This window comes from Acomys minous (assembly GCF_964271855.1).
Source record: "Acomys minous genome assembly, chromosome: 1".
In the NCBI taxonomy this organism is placed as follows: domain Eukaryota; kingdom Metazoa; phylum Chordata; class Mammalia; order Rodentia; family Muridae; genus Acomys; species Acomys minous.
In genome coordinates, this window is record NC_140483.1 from 74456375 (window position 1) to 74475391 (window position 19017).

Consider the following 19017-nt stretch of genomic DNA (forward strand, 5'->3'; position numbering starts at 1 on the left):
AAATACTTGTCCTTATACCTATAGACACATTCAATAGGCAACCCTCATCACAGAAGCCTCATTAGGTAGTGGATGGCAGCTAGTAAATATAGGTCCTCACAACTCATCAAAGTAGAGAGAATAAGCAACTGTGATTTCCTTAGTAATGAATAGGACTCATGGAAGAGATGGCTAATGAGTATAAGGGTCAGAGAACAAGGATGATTGCTGGAGTAATTTATTATTTTAGTAATAATGATAATAATCAACAGCATTAATGGCATATCTAGTTATGTTTTCTTATTTCATACTACCATGTATTACGTTTATGATAACAAATGAAAATCAGTTTTGAAATGTTTAATTAAATGAAATATAGCTCATATAAGTGGGAGAAAAATAATTAAACTCTAAATTCCATGTGTGCAATCAAGCAACTTCCATTGAGAAAACAGAATAATTATTATTCGAACAGAAAAAACGAGATACATAATAAACTTTAACTTATTTAATTAAATAATTACCTAATAAGTCTATATAACATTTTTACAGTTTCTTTATATTGTTTCCAAGTATATTTTCATGAAAAGTATTGCATTTTCCAAATTTCCCTTTCAAGCTGAACGGTAAAAAGAAAAACATAAATCAAGAAAAAATTTATCTAGAGTCCCAATAGAATGTCCTTCCTTCCGTCCCAGTTTCCTGGTAAGTGAAGGCTTCCATGGGACATGCCCCTTGGGCTAATATGCAGATATAAGTGAGTATATACCATTTGAGTCTTTCTGCTTCTGGGTTAAGTCACTCATTATGATCATTTCTAGGTCAATCCATTTATCCACAAATTTCGGGAATTTCTTGTTTTTAATAGCTGAGTAGTATTCCATAGTGTATATGTACCACAGTTTCTTTATCCATTCTGGTGGCACTCAGAGGAAGAACAGCAGGTTACCAAGAAGAGATTTGATACCCTACGAGCATATACAGGGGTAGGTAATCCCCCTAAGGTACAGTCATAGTGGAGGGGAATAAGGGGAAAAATGGGAGGGAGGGAAGAATGGGAGGATACAAGGGATAGGATAACCATTGAGATGTAACAAGAGTAAATTAATAAAAATTTAAAAATCACAAAAAAGAAAGAAATTAATCTGAATGTCAATATGTAGAAAAACTCTCATGAATCGACTTACCAAAATTTGATCCCAAGAGGGAAAGAAACATGAAGTGATGGTATTCTGTATAGAATAACAAAGGAAACAGAGAAAAGGCTTATCGAGTCTCACACTAAACCAGGAGATATACAAAATGAAGTAGTATTTTTAAAGTGACAGTGTCTAGGACATGTCTCAAAGTGCACTAAAACACAAAAGAGAGAGAGGAGAAGAAGGCTTATTGTGCTGAGCTTTCCTCACTGCCAGTGGAAGAGTTAGTGATGATGGTATTTGTGGTTACAGTTTTTTCCCATGGCTTCTATTTGACTCTACCTAAACTTTTCTCTCTAACATGTAGATATGTTCTTCTACTTTTGTGACTCTTAAAAGATACTTAAAAACATATACATTTATTTTATTACACATGAATAAAACAAACCTACATACAGCAGAAAGAACCATGAGACAATCATGAGTTATATAAATATTGCATTCATACTGATTTGGTTATTTGTATTTGTCAAACTTGACATAAACATCTTTTCTATCTTGTTGGAGCTAAACTAATGAATGAAATTCAGTGTCTATCATATCTCATCTTTATTAACTTAAAACCTTTATCATGATCTAAAAAGATATTATACCCTAACCAACTAAACTTGATTGTAAAACTAAACTATCTCATCTTCAACACCCCTCAGACACTGCTCTGGCCCACAGGGTTTTCAAAGGGTACCTGTGAAGGGGAGGAACAAGTGTGCCGACAAGAGGCACAAAGAAGGACAAGTCAAGTGTCTGATTGAGTTCTCAAACTTTATTTTTCACATAGTAGTTTATCAAGGGTAAGCATTGTGGAAATGAGGAGATATTTGTGAGTTGATCATCATGGCAGTTCAACCACAGGCTTTTCCAAGGCATCACATGTCCTAAGTAATTTCCTGTAACTTATCTAGTGATCTTATCTCAGCATTCTGTTTCTCAAGGAAACAGCACAAGACTGGTTTCTGTTAATTATCCACAGATCTTGGCCCCCAGCATCTCTCCTTTGCCTGTAAATAAAGGAGAGGCTTAAAGGTCATAAACAAATTTCAAAGGAAGAGACTCCGTGGAGGTAGTGAGCCTTAACCAGAGGGGTGAATTATTGACCTCATCTTCCAAAGGCATTCACGGACTGAAAGGTATCTTTTTGAGGAGGAGAGGAGTATCCTGACCTAATGTCTGAGGGCATCCCCATCAGCCCATAGTCAGAGACAATTGGACACCAACCTCTATGCAATCAAGTTTGCTTCTCTGTGGACTCAGAAGCAGACAATTTGGTCCTCCCCCTTCTTCACATAGTCCCACACCACTTGAATGTGCCCATGCCCCATTAAGCAAGCAGTGTCTGAATTTTGTGCTGTTCTCATGAGAGCAATATGCAAACAATCGAATGAGATCCATGTAATTGGATTGAAAACAAGTCGTCACAGGACCCTGCCAAGCCTTGGTCAGCCAAATCAAGTTTGTGATAGTGAATCTGTATGGGTCCAGATGCCAAGGAGTCAAGTTGCTATTTAACAAACTCAGTAAGCTTCCTAAAGGCTCAGGGACCAAAGACTACAAGGAGAAGAAGGCATACCATAGGTCCCAGTATCAATGAGAGGAGGGTAGTGAGTCAGAGATAGGCAGAAAACCAATTTTGAAACCAACTTTCCTCTGTTTTTTCCTTTTTTCCTAATCCCTCTTTAACTTTAGCCATGCTATCCCATATAACTCTAGAATGGTCAGTATAAAAACAGCATTCTTCCTTAAGGGCGGCACAGAGCCATCCCTGTTGGAGGAAAAGTAGATCCAAACCTCTTCTATTCTGCAAAACTACTTCAGCCAATGAGGGGAGGGGTTTCTCCAGGTGTGAAATGGCAGTCTCCAGTCTTTTAAGGTCCTCATTGATCGAAAGGCAAAGGTCAGAATTATGCATGTTAGACAGCACGAGAGAGATTATGCCTATCCAAGTAGCCAAGGCACCCATGCCAAGGAGAATAGCCAGAGTAACTGCTGTTATAGGTTCTCTTTTAGTTCTTAATAAAGCATAATCATTAACATGATTCCAAGATCCAGCAAACTCATCCTCAGTATAATATACAAGACATGGATTAATTGGATAAGGATGCAGAAGGTGGTTACATTTTCCTTGATATGAGGGGCATATATACAGGGTGTAAGGACGTCACTACAGGCCCACCAAGTATTGATACTAGGAAGAAGATAATCAGAAAGGGAGGATATCTCAATGATGGTCATATTACAGAGATAGATTTTTATATGAAGGAGGGATTCTTCTGCCATGCATAATCCATGGCCAGAGACAGATTTTAAGATTAACTTGGCATCCCCTTGTTGAGATCATCTGCACTTAGAATGATCTGAGGAAATAGAAAGTTTTCTATCGCTGAGATACATTCATAAAAAAGAGGGATGGAATCATAACACAGCCAGCATGATTTTATTAACTCAGGAAAAAAATGATTTAAAGTCAAATAAGTATGTTTGATAATATCAAGTAATATGTGATGGGTATCCAGAACCAAATTCTTAGTAATGGCCATAGCAGTGTCTGGAGGGGAAGAAGGAGAAGGGAGTGCTGGAATTTGGTAGGAGACCGAGACTGGGTTGGGTCCTACAGCCACTGGTGCATGAGCCAATTCATTCTTGAGGAGTATTTTAATAATAGTTCCAGGGTCTGGGCTTTTACCTGTAGGAGCAGATCCCAGTTCAGACTATTTTCCTAAGGAATCACATTGCTTTTTCCTTGTGGTGTGAAAGATAACTTTAGTGTGGGGATGTATGGAGACCCTGTATAACAGGAGGAATTCCAGAGGCCAGGGTGAAGGCAGAGATTGTTAATGGTGATGTCAGTACAGTCTCCCAAAGCCCCAGGTGTCCAGTAATATGTTGATTTGGCAACTACTGAAGTTTCACAACCCCAGGTAACACAATAGAAGGCCTCAGCTCTGCCACACTTTTTAGATATTTTTTTCTAGTCTGGGCAAGCAGAAGGGTGTCACCATCTGCCCCTTTTTGACAAGTGAAGAGGAATCCCAAATAGAAGTACATATCTGGGAAACATGAACTCTGGGATGTGACCAGAGATTGTGTTTGGAGTATCTCCCCATAATGATCAGTTACCCTCCAGGTATATTTGTTGGGTCAATGAATGCTGTCCTTCTATTCCGAGAGCAGTTCCTGGCTTCCCAGCAGCAACCCGAAGAATATTATCCAAGAGAGTTTCATCTGTAAAAGAAAAGAAGGCTTTCAGTGGGACTCCCAGCCCTGGATATCTTGATCACTCACGGGCTGATCTATTTTATTAGGACAGTTGGGAGGAGAGGCATCTATTTGTTTGATGAGCTTCTCAGGCAGCCATCTGGCAGCTCCCTCCTTGGTAATAAAAAACAAAAAACAAAAAACAAGAAAAACCAGACCGATCCTGGGCCCCAGATGAGAACTGGGTCTGGGCGATACCATTTGTTCGTGAGGGGATCCTTCCACATGACTGTGGCATATAGTTCCTATTGGTTTCAGGGAGCCAAAGGCGATCAGTGGCAGATTTGACATGAGCATCCGAGGTTAGAAAGTTGAGAATAAACAATGCATGATTTAAAATATTTCTTGTAGACCCTTTCATGGGGTATAGCTCCCCCATTTTTAATTTGTGAAATTTGTTTTTCATAGTTTTATAGGAATGTTCAATGATGCCCTTTCCATGAGGATTGTAAGGGATGCCAGTGATGTGTTTAATTTGCAATTGTCAGAAAAATTCTTAGATTTTCCCAGTGTATCTAGGCCCGTTATCCGTTTTTATCACCTTAGGTCTACCCATGACAACAAGGCAAATTAACGCATGAGGTATAACACTTTTTGAGGCTTCTCCAGTATGTAAACTGGAATAAATAAATCCACTCAAAGTATCTATAGTCACATGAAGATATTTATGATTGTCAAATTCAGGGATGTGAGAGACATCCATTTGTCAGATGTCATTTGTGAGAAGGTCCCTCGGATTAACTCCAAAATGGGGAGTGGGCAATAGGGTGAAACATGCTGGGTACTGTTTAACAATTTGTTGTGTCTGTTCCTGGGTAACTTTAAAGAGCAGCCAGAGGGTCTGGGCATTTAAATGATGCAAAGCATTTCTCCTTCTGGCCTGCTCAACAGGATCAATTGAAACAGGAAAAGTCAAGCATGTAGCAGCATCAGTGTAAGCATTTCCTGCAGAGAGAGGGCCAGGAAGGTCTGAATGGGCACGGAGGTAGCCAAGGTAAAAGGGGTGACAACTAGAATTAATCAACTCCTGAAGCTCAATAAAAAGGGGAAGCACATTTGTAGAGCGTCTAACATAAGGAACTGTTTCAAGAAGCAGAACAGAATGGGAAATATGAGCACTGTCAGTATATACATTAAAGGGATACTCCACCAAGATTTGAAAACCTGGAACACCGCAAAGAGCTCCACAAGTTGTGCTGATTTAAATGAGGACTGAATGGAAGTGGTCTGTGCATTATTGTATAGGCAGAGATTCGACTGAGGTCCAGTTTCTAAATGCTGAGAGATTACAGGCTTAATTGGAGTCCTGTGTAGGACAGATTGAAGTGCTGGATCAAATTTGATCAGAAGCTTTCTATAATTCTGTCTGGGAAGCTGTCCAATTCTGATGGGTAACAGCAACAGAGATGTCTGCGGCTGGAGCAAAGAGGATGGAGGATTTCAGTCTCCAGCATGCTGAGAGAAATGAATCCTGTCAGGTCTGATCCAGTATCAATGTTAGGTTCTTTTGTTGTAAAAACATAATTTCTCACAAGAATTATACAGTTGTATCGTTATAATTGTATGAAGTGTATGGGATGTACAGAGAAATTAAGACTGATTCTCTGCTCATTGTATGAGCAGAAGAAAGACATCTGAAAATCTTTCTTCGTGCTATACTAGGAAAGGCATCTAGTAATAAGTTACAGAGAGTCTGTGGCCAACAAGAAGCCACACTATGCTTTTACATTCATATCTCTGCCAGTCTCAGATATGTTCCCATGAAGTTGGATTAGGAATATAAGTTATCTTCATTTCCTGCACTTTGAAATATTTACATCCCAATTGCCACTCCCTCTCTCAACACCTCCTGGTCCCACTCCTCCCTCATTGTCTTCTGATCTCATCCTTTCCCTCATTTACTTTCCCTCCCTCTCCTAGTCCATAGGAAGATCAGCGCTCCCCCCCCATGCCTGCCCTCAGCTTTTGTGTCCCCTGTACTACATATAACCACTTCCTTTGTGGCCTAGAAAAGCTACCCTATACTCTCCACACTCTGTCTTGTATCCAGGTTCATGTATCAGTAACAGTCCCTATCCTCTACTTGGTGGAGTCTCTCTGAGGACATCTATACTAGGTTAAAATTTACATATAAGTGAGTACATACCACGCATATCTTTTTGGGTCTCAGTTATCTCACTTAGGATAAAAGTTTCTAGTTCTGTCCATTGCCTGCAAAATTCAAACTTCCCTTGTTTTTAATAGCTTAGTAGTGTTCCATGGTGTAGAGGTAAAATAGTTTCTTTATCCATTCTTCAGTTGAGGGACATTTAGGCTGTTTCCAGATTCTGGCTATTGTGAATAAGGCTGCGATGAACATAGTTGAGCAAATGTCCTTATTGTATGGTGGAGCATCCTTCGGGTATATTACCAGGAAATGTATGGCATAGTCATGAAGTAGAATTAGTCCCAATTTCCCAAGAAAGCACTAGGTTGATTTCCAAAGTGGTTGTACAAGTTTGCACTCCCACCAGCAATGGAGGAGTGTATTTCTTTCAGTTTGTTGATATGCTGAATTACATCAATAGATTTCCATACATTGAACCACACCTGTATGCCTTGAATGACTACTACTTGGTCAGGATAAACGATAGTTTTGATGTGTTTTTTAATTCAGTTTGTAAGTATTTTATTAATTATTTTTGCATCAATTTTCATCAGAGAAATTGGTCAGAAATACTCTTTCTTTGCTAAGTCTTTCTGTGGTATAGGTATCAAGGTGACTGTGGCCTCATAAAATCAATTGGTTATGTTCCTTCTATGTAAATGTTAATGGAATAGTTTGAAGAGAATTTGTATTAGGTCTTCTCTGAATGTCTGATAGAAGTCTGTGTTGAATCCATATAGTCCTGGGCTTTCTTGTTTTTGTTGGGTGACACTTGATAACTGCTGCTATTTCCTTTGGTGTGATAGGACAATTCAATTTCTTTACCTAATCTTGACTAAATTTTGGTAGTTGGTAGATATCAAGAAAACTGTTCATTTCATTTATGTTTTCAAAGTTTGTGGCATATTGGCATTTGAAATAAGACCTGATGATTCCTTGAATTTCATCAGTGTCTGTCATTATGTCTCCCTTTTAATTTCTGATTTTATTGTTTTGAATACTTTCTCTCTGCCTTTTAGTTAGTTTGGCTAAAAGTTTGTCAAGCTTGTTGATTTTCTCAAAGAACCAACTCTTGGTTTTGTTGACTCTTTGAATTGTTTTCTTTGTTTCCAATTTATTGATTTAAGCTTTGAGTTTGATGATTTCCAGCTGTCTACTCCTCTTGGGTATGTCTGCTTTGTGTTGTTCTAGAACTTTCAGAAGTTATATTAAGCTGCTCATATAGGATCTCTCAAATTTATTTATAAAGGTAATTAATGCAATGAACCCTCTTAGCACTGCTTTCATTGTTTACCATAAATTTGGGTATGTTATATTTTTAGTTTCATTGAATTCTAGGAAGTTTTTAATTTCTCTTTTCATTTGGTCCTTTACTCAGATGTCATTGAGTAGGGAGATGTTCAGTTTCCATGAGTTTATAGGTATTTAGCTATTTTTCATGTTGGTGAGTTTCAGCTTTATTCCACAGTGGTCTGACAAGATGCAAGGGATTATTTTGATTTTCTTGTATTTGTTGAGCTTTCCTTTGTGACAAAGTATGTATTCAATTTTGAAGAAGGTTCCATGAGGTACTGAAAAGAAGGTGTTTTCTTTTGTGTTAGGGTGAAATGTTCTGTAGATATCAGTTAGGTCCTTTTGTTTCATGATGTCTATTACTTTCCTTGTTTCTTCATTTAGTTTCTGTCTTGATAATCTGTGTATTGGGGAGAGAGGGGTGTTGATGTCTCGTACTATTAATGTATGGGATTCTATGTGTGATTTAAGCTTTAATAACTTATCTTTTACAAATGTGTGTGTTCCTGCATTTGGAGCATAGATATTTAGGACTTTACATATATTTCCTTTGGTGAGAAAGTAGTGAACTTGCACAACTCTTTTGATTAGTTTTGTTTGAAAGGCTATTTTACCAGATACTAGAATGGCTACTCCAGCTTGCTTCTTGGGCCTGTTTGCTTGGAATACAGTTTTCCAACCCTTTATTCTGAGGTAATGTTTATATCTATTGCTGAGGTGTATATCTTTTATGTAGGAGAATACTGTATTCTACTTTTGCATACATTCTATCAACCTGTCTATTTACTGGGGAATTGAGGACATTGATGTTAAGAGATATTAATGACCAGTGGATGGTAGTTTCTTTTTTCTTCATCTTGGTAGAGTGTGTGTTTCTGTGTTCTGTATTTGTGGGTGCAGAATTATTTACTTCCTTTGTTTTCCTGGGTGAAGGTAGCCTTATTGTGTTGGATTTTTCTTTGTAGTTCTTTCTGTAGGACTGGATTTTTGGTTAAGTACTGATTAAACTTGGATTTGTCATGGAATATCTTGTTTCTCCATCTATGGTGATTGAACATTTTGCTGGGTATAGTGGTATGTGTTGGCATCTGTGATCTGTTATGGTTTGCTTGACTTCTGTCTATGTTCTTGTAGCTTTCATAGTCTCTGTTGAGAAGTCAGGTGTAATTCTGATGGGTTCACCTTTATATGTGACTTGACCTTTTTCTCTTGTAGCTTTTATTATTCTTTCTTTGTATTGTACATTTAGTGTTTTGATTATTATGTGGTGAGAGAATTTTTTTTCTGGTATACTCTATTTGGGGTTCTGTAGGCTTATTGTATGTTTATTGAAATAACTTTCCTTAAGTTGGGGACATTTTCTTCTAAGAATTTGTTGAAAATATTTTCTGGGCCTTGACACTTTCTCCTTTTATCCCTATTCTTCTTAGATTTGATCTTTCTGTAGTGTCCCAGATTTCTTGGGTGTTTTGTGTCAGGAACTTTTAATGTTTTTTTGATCGACATATCAATAACTTCTATCATATCTTCCACACTTGAGATTCTGTCTTACATTTCTTGTATTTGGTTGGCATGGCTTATCTCTCTCATTCGTGTTCTCTTCCATATGTTTTCCAACTCAAAGATTGCCTCAGCTTGTGTTTTTTTTCTTGCTTCTATTTCCGTCTTTAGATCTTGAATAGTCTTATTTGTTTCTTTCTTTTGTTCAACTAAATTTTCCTGTAATTCTTTATATCATTTACTGAATCCCTTCATCTGTTCAGATATATATTGCTGTAATTCTTTATAGGATTTATTCAGTTCCTTCTTCTGTTTTTCTTTGAGTGATTTATTTTTCTTTTTCAGAGCTTCTATCATTTCCATCACCTCAGATTTAAACTCTTCTCCTTTCACTTCATGAGTGTTCATATCTCCAGAGCCTGCTGTGTTAGAATTACTTCTTTCTGGTGTTGTTATATGACTTTGAGTTTTGTTGATAGTCTTCTTTGCTGTCCTCTAGGCATCTGGTTGTCTTTGGTTTTAATAGGCCAAGAGGTTCCTCTAATGAGTTTGCTGTCTGTGTCTCACTTTGGCTAGGCACATTGGAAGCAATTAAGGAGAACCTCCAATCCTAAGTTTATTTTCTAGTGCTCCCCTAAGGCCTCTTCAGGATGTTGCAAGTAGGTGTGAGAGCCTGCACCCAAGTCAGCTAAGCTGGGTTCCCTGACTGCTCTGTATATCTGCTATGTTACAGATCAGCTAGATCAGTAAGCTGCTGGATGGCAGATAGAGATTGGAGCTCAAAGCTGCTCATGAAGCAGAAGCTAGTGTGGGTTATGACCCACACAAGTCTCTTCTCTGTGACAGGTGGATCAGGACAATAAGTCATAGGTTGCTGGGGTGAGATCCGAGCAAGAGACTGCTAACAGGATAGGAGTTAAGGGAGATTGAGGCCTAAGCAGGTCTCTCCTCAGCCTGTTTGCTTTTTCGGAGCAGTATGCTTTAGGCAAGTGGGCAGAGACAGACTAAGGATTGAACTTGCTCTTAGGATGGTGGCTAATGGCTCCTGGATTGAGCTCTGCCCTCCACAGGCCCTCTTGAGATGGAAGGGCTGTGCTTATCTGTTCTGTAGCCCAGCCATGCTAGGCTAGCAATCAGCTGAGGTGCTGAGAGGTGCTCTTGGGATGCAGCTAATGTGAATTGTGTCCAGTCCTGGGATTCAGCTCTGCCTGTCCATTGTTCCTTGTCCCAGATCTGAGAAGCAGTAGATGGATGCTGAGAATCCTACGTTGCACAGATAAGCCACAGTCCTTCCCAAAACAGCAACTAATGAGGGCTATTCCCCAGGTTATTTTTGTGGGTTAGTTGGATGGGCAGGGGTCAGACCACACATGCCCCCACACAATGTGTATCCATCTCACCTGGGAATTATCAGCTCTGATGTTTTGTAGCTCTCAGTTTTGTCTTTATGTCACTGTGCAATTCTGGTTTGCCTTCTTTTCAGACACAGTGTAGGATTGGGTCTGCCATTTTGGATTCTAAAAGATACTTTTTCAAAGTGTTTTCCACACAATTATTATTTTATAGATGAATGAATATTGAAGTATTTCCAGTAATTTGCCATTATAGAGAGGTGTGGTAATGCCTACCTATAATTCCCATATTCCTAGGTTGAGTCAGGTTGAAATGAGTTACAGGTCAGCCTTGGTGGCATAGCCAGAGCCTGTTTTCTCTCCCATGAGATAAAAATGTCAAAATTAATCACCTATTGGACTACCAATGTGCAGAGAGGTTCTGATTCTTCTAAAGACTACATATATGCATATGTATTTTAATGTTAAGCACATATCAATACATGTTTTATTTTAATGTCAGTTTTAAATTTTCATTTGTCTTCCTTCTTTTTTATCCCAAAACAACAAAATGTAGGCTGTCAAGATTTTCATAAATTTAAGGTTCTTGCCATCAAACTATGACCTGAGTTTAGTCCAGCAAGTGTCATGTTGGAAATAAACAACTCTCTCCTGCATGATGTCTTCTGAAATCCATACAGCCACCACAATAAAAATAAATACAAATGATAAATAAATAAATAAATAAATAAACAAATAAATAAATAAGTAAACCAGCAAATCAAAATTACCTCAGCTTCTCTGGATCTGGTACTCTGGAAGGCACCAGTCTTTGAAGTTCTCATCTGCTAAGTGATTGAGAATGGAAGATGTGATTCCATGGAATTCACTCCCACGGCCATTCTCAGGAAGCCTTACCTCATCTCATAACTTTTTGTAGAGGTGTCTGCTTTGGTTCACTACATTCTTTCTTCCTATTGACTGTGATTAATATAGCTTTTAAATATGTTATTGTATACTAAGGGTAACATCAGTCTATTATGTTGTTTTGGTTGAGTATTTCTTATCCTAAAAGGCTCATATTCACATTTTAAAATATATCTTAATCTTTGACTTTTCAGTCCTCATAATTTGAATTAGCAGTCTTATCTCCTGATGTATGAAATGTCTTTTTTCCTATTTCTGAAAACTGCCCAGTTCAGATATTGCAGTGAAACAGTGTTGCTGGTAAATGGGACACTTTCTTTCAGAAAAATGATGGAAAGCTATAAATGTCAATAAACAGTGCATTAGTGACTATACCTAATTTTGTCTTCCCATAGTTGACATGTTGGGTAGTTATTTTAGAGTAGAGATTTCAGTGGTTTGAAGACTTTCCTTTCTATAACTCTTGATAGACATAGGCTATGAATCATCTTTAAATATATGGCATCAGACCTGCCACAACTTCTGTCCTACATTGTTTACATGCCCTGCATTGTGTGCATCTTCCCTTGAGTCATATGAAGCAGTAGTAAAGAAAGTGACCACATTCTCCTGCTACAATTTGCACAATAAAGTCTGGGCTTACAATGCTAGGAAATTTAACCGACTGGATGAAGACATTAGAGGAACCCATATTTTAGATCAGCACCAGAAAAAGATTTGTTACTTGCACTATACATAGACATGGCTGGGCAGTGAATAGATTAGAGTATCTCAGAGTCATAGGGAAATATGTTGCAAGAATGGTGTTATCTCCATCATGTTATTAGGATGTGTTACTTTGCATAAATTTCCCTTCATGTTATTCACATCATGAGAAGGTATACAGTCCAAAATTTGAAATGAACAGTTTTGAGAGGTTATCATGAGCTAATGATGTGAAATATATAGTTCTGTAATATCTGCCATGCAAAATAATACCATGCACATTGAGGCATGCAATTTAAGACACTTCTGGTCTAAAGGGCAGATCAGAGGGTATCAAGCTACAGCTTTCTGATGCCAGGTACAGAATACTGTGGCTATCCATTTGAGATTTCTGGAACACACTTATTTTAATGGGGTCTAGCTCCACTATATTTTCTCTTATCAGTGACATTCTCTTCATATTGCTTTTCTCCCAAAATTTTCACACTCATAAATAAGAAAGCATTTCCATCATGACTCCTAGTAATTGCATCTACCTTTCTTCTCTTTAACTTCCTCACTCTCAAGTGTTCTGAGAATAAAACATCCCTGGACTAAAGTTCTGCTCATCACCACAGATGATATGCTGCTACTTCATCTTGATTGTCAAACTCATAAATTTTATACTGAGCCACACCTTTTATAAAGCTTTTCATTTACTCATTTTCTATTTTTTTCCTTCATAAATAAATAGTTCTGCCCACAGATCACAGGCACATCCCCACAGTAGCCAGAAATCTGAGGCAGCCTAACAGAAGCATGCATTATGAACTACCAACAATCACATGATATGAAGTAACATCTTCCACTAAAAAGCATAGGAAGTACTCTCACTCTGTCAAGCCTAATCTTTCCTCAGAGATCTTGTTATGCTCTATTCTGTTAGGCTTTGGCACTAATAAGTCTCTTAAGAAATATCTTGCCCAATTAGCTGAAGGGTTAATGACATAAGACTCAGGTCGGCTACAAAACATTATATGACAGATGTCTACAACACTGGACTGTGATATACTAACCATTGGGCAAAAGCACCCCATAGCTTTGCCTGTTGCTAGACCAAGCCTCTACTGTGGACAAAACTGTATATCTGAAGCCCATGTTGGCAAGGATGTGGAGAAAGAGGAACATTCCTCCATTGCTGATGAGATTGCAAACTTGTATAGCCACACTGAAAATCATTATGGTGCGTTCTCAGAATATTGGATATAAGTCTACCTCAAGATACAGCTAAACCACTTTTGGGTTTATATCTGAATGATGCTCCACCATACAACAAAGACATTTGCACAACTATGGTCATAGCAGCCTTATTCATAATAACCAGGATCTAGAAACAATCTACGTGTCCCTCAGCTGAAGAATGGGTAAAGAAACTGAGGTACCTTTACACAATGGAATACTACTCAGCAATTAAAAACAAGAAATAAATGAAATTTGTAGGCTAATGGAAGGAACTGGAAAAGATCATCATGAATGAGGTAACCCAGACCCAGAAAGACATGCATGGTATATATTCATTTATAAGCAAATACTAGCCACATAATATTGGATAACCGCAATACAATACAGAGACTGATTCATGAACCATGACTATGTATGATATGGACCTAGACCCTCTGTTCACATGTAGTAGATAGGCAGCACATATGGAAAGTAGCAACTACTTCTGACATGGATTCTGGCTCCTCAACTTCGATCACTTACCCATGGCAGGGCAGCCTTGCCAGGGCATGGAGGAAGAGGTTACAGGTAACACAGATGAGACTTATTAGGCTGAGGTTAGATATTAGTGGAGGAGAGCTCCCATTTTCTAAGACTAGGGGAGGAAGGTAGATGGCATAAGGGAGGGAGGGAGGATCTGGAGCAGATGAAGGAGGGGGCTACAATCACAATGAGAAGAAATCAAACTGCAGATGAAGCAGGTAATTTATATTGCTATTTTTTGTGGTTACATTTTTTCATACAATTCAAAATACAGGATTCAGATTAATAACGTTGTCATCAATCTTTAATGATTATTCTTAAGTCATTAAATTGGTAACAGTATGCATATGCCCCCTTTATCAAAGGTCAATGTTCCCTCATTATGCCAAACATCTGTGTGTCAAGACAGTTTTTTAAAAGCTCTTCTTCTCACTATCTGGAGCTTTCTTAATCACTTTATTTGTAGGTCATAATATAAACTATGATTAATCCTTAGGGGAAAGGAACTTGATGATGAAATCATCTGAATGACCCTTGGCAGCAGTCCCAATTTAGGGAATCTCCTAGCAAGATAATTATGTATGAAAAGTTCTGATATTAAAGTAAATACAAAGGCAGAATGTTCCAAAACAAGAAGGCTGCACTCAGCTATTCCAAGCAGTAACATCAGACTCATTCCAGGATGCTATCCCTGGGTAGCGGTCATTGACTTGGGTAGTACACCATTATTTGTCTCACTTTCCCCCCTGGATAGGTCATAACAGATAAGATTCAAAGAACCTCCCTATGGAGATGGCTTCAAATGTGGCAAACAAGAGACTTAGCAAAATGTCCTCATTTCTGCCACAGACAGAATTCTGCCTAAAAGTGGGCAAGCTTGAATGCAGGTGGAGTCAATGGCCAAACTATGCCAAGATAGAATGAGCGTGTCCTCAATAGCTTCTGCCTCACAAAGATGTCTGTCAGACACTTTGTGCCAGAATGATGAAGATGATGCTCCAACATTACAGATAATTTTTGGTGACTCTTAAGTCAGTAAACTGTCTTTGTCATCTTCTCATTTCTCACTTCTCACTTAGTTCAGTTAACCTGAACTCCCTGTATACTCAGTCTCAGATGGGGTTGAAAACTAGTTAGATTTGTATTAGAATTAAACTTCCTTGTTTAGGAGTTAATATGCTTTTAGATCTAGATAAATGTTTTACATTGATAATGATGAGATATTAAAGATATTGTTTTGCTTTCAGAATTCTATACTCACCAAGATAGGAAACATGTTTTCTTCAAGGCTGCCAAATACAAATAGCCAAAACATGATAAATGTAACTTTTATATGATTCCTGATTGTTTCATGGTTCTTCTTGCAGTAGGTAGTTTAAGGTAAATATGTAGCCTAAAACATAAGCTAATAACATTTTAAATGAATTAATTTCTTGAATTATGCAGGAAAACATGATGCTACAAACTGAAATAATAATAATAATGATTTTCATATTAACAAGTTTTAATATTACTGTATTAAACCATGTACAAAATAAAAAATATTATATTTGGGCTGGGGAGATGGCTCAATGGTTCAAGTACTTGCTGGGTAAACAGCAGCATGAAGACAAAAGTTTGGATCCCCCTAGAGTCCTGTTAAGTTAATGGGGGAGGGGGATCTACCTTTAATACCTTTATTCAGACACAGAGGTGAGGCACTCCAGGGCAAGCTACTGGCTAAATAATTCACACCAATGAGATATGGGTTCAAATGGGAAAGTATCTCAAGGAATATATTAGACAGTTATGGAGGAAAGCTCCTAGGATCTACATTGGGCCTTTACATGGCTGCATGCAAATTCTAATACACATTGGTGTAGTGAGAATTCTGGAAGTTTGGTTTCTTGAAAAAACACAGAAATCTTATTAGAATGTGCTTATGTTTTAATCCTAGGTGTAGAGCTATTGGGCACTTTGGAATGTCCCCAACAGTTGACTAAGATTTTCCTTCTATTCTAGCAGAGGTGTGGATTTCTCAGCTGTAGTTTCTGTGATTGTGTGACATTTGGAATTCTAGAAACAATTCAGGGGTATTTGAATTCTAGGGCCCTGGTATACAGGGGTTGATTTTGGTTTGATAGTAGTTGATTTCCAAGAAGAAATAAATTAAATTCAATTATCCCCACCATTTTTTAACATTTTCCCTCTCATATCTGGTAATAGGGGTTTAAACAGGGGCATAAAGAGAGAGAAAAAAAAAAAAGAAACCACAAAATAGCAATGACAAGCTATGCATGTACCTACATATACATAAACACACAAACATGTCCATTACACAAAGACAGCTAAGAATAAAAAAAAAAAAATACACTGGAATTACAGTTAATACCCGCACTAATAGTAGCTCTTTATTGATTTTTCTGCTATTTGTTGTTATGGTATCTTTTATTTCTTCATGCAGCTTTCAATTACTGAACACTTTCATTATGATCCCATCAGCAGCATTAATCTTCACATTTCTAGAAGTACAGAGATGTTTTTGATATTCACTATCTTTTATCTACCAGAAAATAGATTGATCCTTTTTTAAAAGGATTGTTGTGTTGAGTATAGCAAAATCTTTACAATTTTTGTTGGTTTTTAAGCATGTTTTAGACATCATTTGTACTGCATTTTGAATTATATATTTATAATAAGATATCACTGAATGTGGGTGATTAGATGGCTTGGGAAAGAGGAGTTCTTGATGCACTTGCAAGAGACCGTGGTTGAATTTTCACCACCCACATTAACAAGCTCACAACTGCATGTATTTTGAGCTTGAGAGCAATCCAATGTCTCTAGTCTCTGAGAACATTAGCACAAATGTGCATATACCCAAAACAGACACACAAGCATATACATAATTTTAAAATAAAAATTAAATCTCTAGAAAATGAATAAAAAATCTGATAACATTATTGAAAATTGTGTGATCTTAAAATGTAAAAGAAGAATATAGGATCACATAAGAAATCAGACCACCAAGAAAGATTTTGAAGACTATGTAATCACTTTTATTTGATACACACACATACCTGTGAAGCATGGTTAATGAAGAAATCACATTGTACATAGAGAAGTAGTATGTGTTGTATGAAAGGACATGTTTTCACACATATAATTTTTAGTACTCCAATATTAGAAATGAAATTTTGTGTCTTTATTTGAATGATGTCTTCTAAGAATTGTAAAACTTGACTTGTAAACCTTCACATTCTTTCCTAGAATCTGGAAGAAATTGTTATATAATGGAGAATGCATTATACCTCTTGCACAACTACGTAGTGACTTGGAGTTGGATCCATTTAAAAGACATTTGGCTAAAAGGCTTCATTTGACTTGTTGTGGTGACATATTAATAATACCTAAGAGATCCAAGATAGCGGTGAGCAGTATGGACCATGTTTAGAAGCTCCAGTAAACAATTCAGGGAATTGCACATAATTCTGAACTAGGAACACTGAGGTCCCCACACCACTGCAACAGGAGTGCTCCACAATTCGAAGGGACCAGGAAGAAGAGGACATGCATGCCCCTGCACATGAGAGGAGCACAGTAGCAGCGGCAGTGGAAGCAGCGGCAGCGGCAGCAGTGATAGCGGCAGTAGTGGCAGCAACGGCGGCGGAGGTGGCTGAGGTTTGCAGGTCAGAGCCCTACGACAGAGGTGATTGGTGTGGTGGCTGGTGGGAGTTGCTGTGGAAGAGGGGACTCTGGGCAGGATTTGAGGCATGCTGCATGGTGCCCTGAGACCCAAACTGGACTTGGGTGCAGTTCGGCCTCTGAGTCCCAAGCTCAGCTCAGCACACAGTTCCCCAAAGAGTCTCTAGCTCAGCTCAGCCCATACTTCTGCCACGGAGATGCTAGCCCAGCTCAGCATGCAGTTCCGCCATGGAGATGCTAGCTCACCTCAGTGCGCAGTTCCACCGCGGAGATGTAGGCTGGACTCAGTGCAGTTTGGCCCCTGAGACGTTGGCTGAGCTCAGCGAGCAGTTTCGGCCCAGAATCCCTAGACTTGTTGGGCAGGTTGGGTCCAGAAACTTTAGCTGATCTTTGCATGCAGTCTTGTCCCTGAAACACTGGCTGGACTCTCCATGCATTTTATGCCCAGAGTCCTGGGCTGAATTCAGAGCGCAGTGTGGGTCCTGAGTCCCTGGCTGAGCCCAGTGCACATTTCCACCCCTGAGACACTGGCTGAGCTCAGTGTGCAGTTTGGTGCCAGAGTCCCAAACTGCGCTTGGCAGACAGTTTTGTCCCAGAGACTCTAGATGAACTTTTTGTGACATCCCAGCCCTGAAACTCTGGTTGGACTGGGTGCGCAGTTTGGGTCCAGAATCACTGTCTGAGCTTGGTGGATGTTTTGGCCCTGAGACTATAACTGACCACTGCAAGCACTTTGGGCCAAATGCCACTAGCTGAGCTTTGTGTGACATCCCAGCCCAGAAACTCTGGCTGGACTCTGCATGCATTTCTGGCCCAGAGACCCTAGCTGAGCTCGCTGCATGGATTGGGCCCAGAGTCCCTAGCTGAGCTCAGCAGATTCTTTGCACCCTGAGAATCTAGCTGAGCTCATATTGTGGTTTGTGCCCAGTGTCCCTGGCTGGACTTGGCAGGCAGTTTGAGCCATGAGACACTAGCTGAGCTTGGCATGGTCCCAGCCCTGAGACTCAAGCTTGACTTGGTGGGCAGTTTGGGCCCAGAGACAATAGCTGAGCTTACCAGGCAGTTTGGCCTCAGAGAACCTAGCTGAGCTCAGAGAGTGGTTTGGGCCCAGATTCCTGGCTGGACTTGACGGGCAGTCCCAACTCTGAGACTCTGAATGGACTCAGCAAAAAATTTGGGCAATGAGATTCTAAATGATCTCAGAGAGCTGGGTGTGCACTTTAGGCTCAAGACCCTGGTTGGACTCAGCACTAATTGG

At 38.9% G+C, this 19017-nt stretch overlaps 1 pseudogene across 1 annotated transcript in view; it reads left to right on the forward strand.

The window, feature by feature from the left end:
- LOC311596918 (zinc finger and BTB domain-containing protein 44-like) overlaps window positions 1-19017 on the forward strand; it is a 67227-nt pseudogene that overhangs the window by 11363 nt on the left and 36847 nt on the right. Inside the window, exon 3 of the transcript in view lies at window positions 17555-17770. The product of the transcript in view is annotated as a zinc finger and BTB domain-containing protein 44-like (transcript). The remainder of the gene's footprint in view (window positions 1-17554; window positions 17771-19017) is intronic.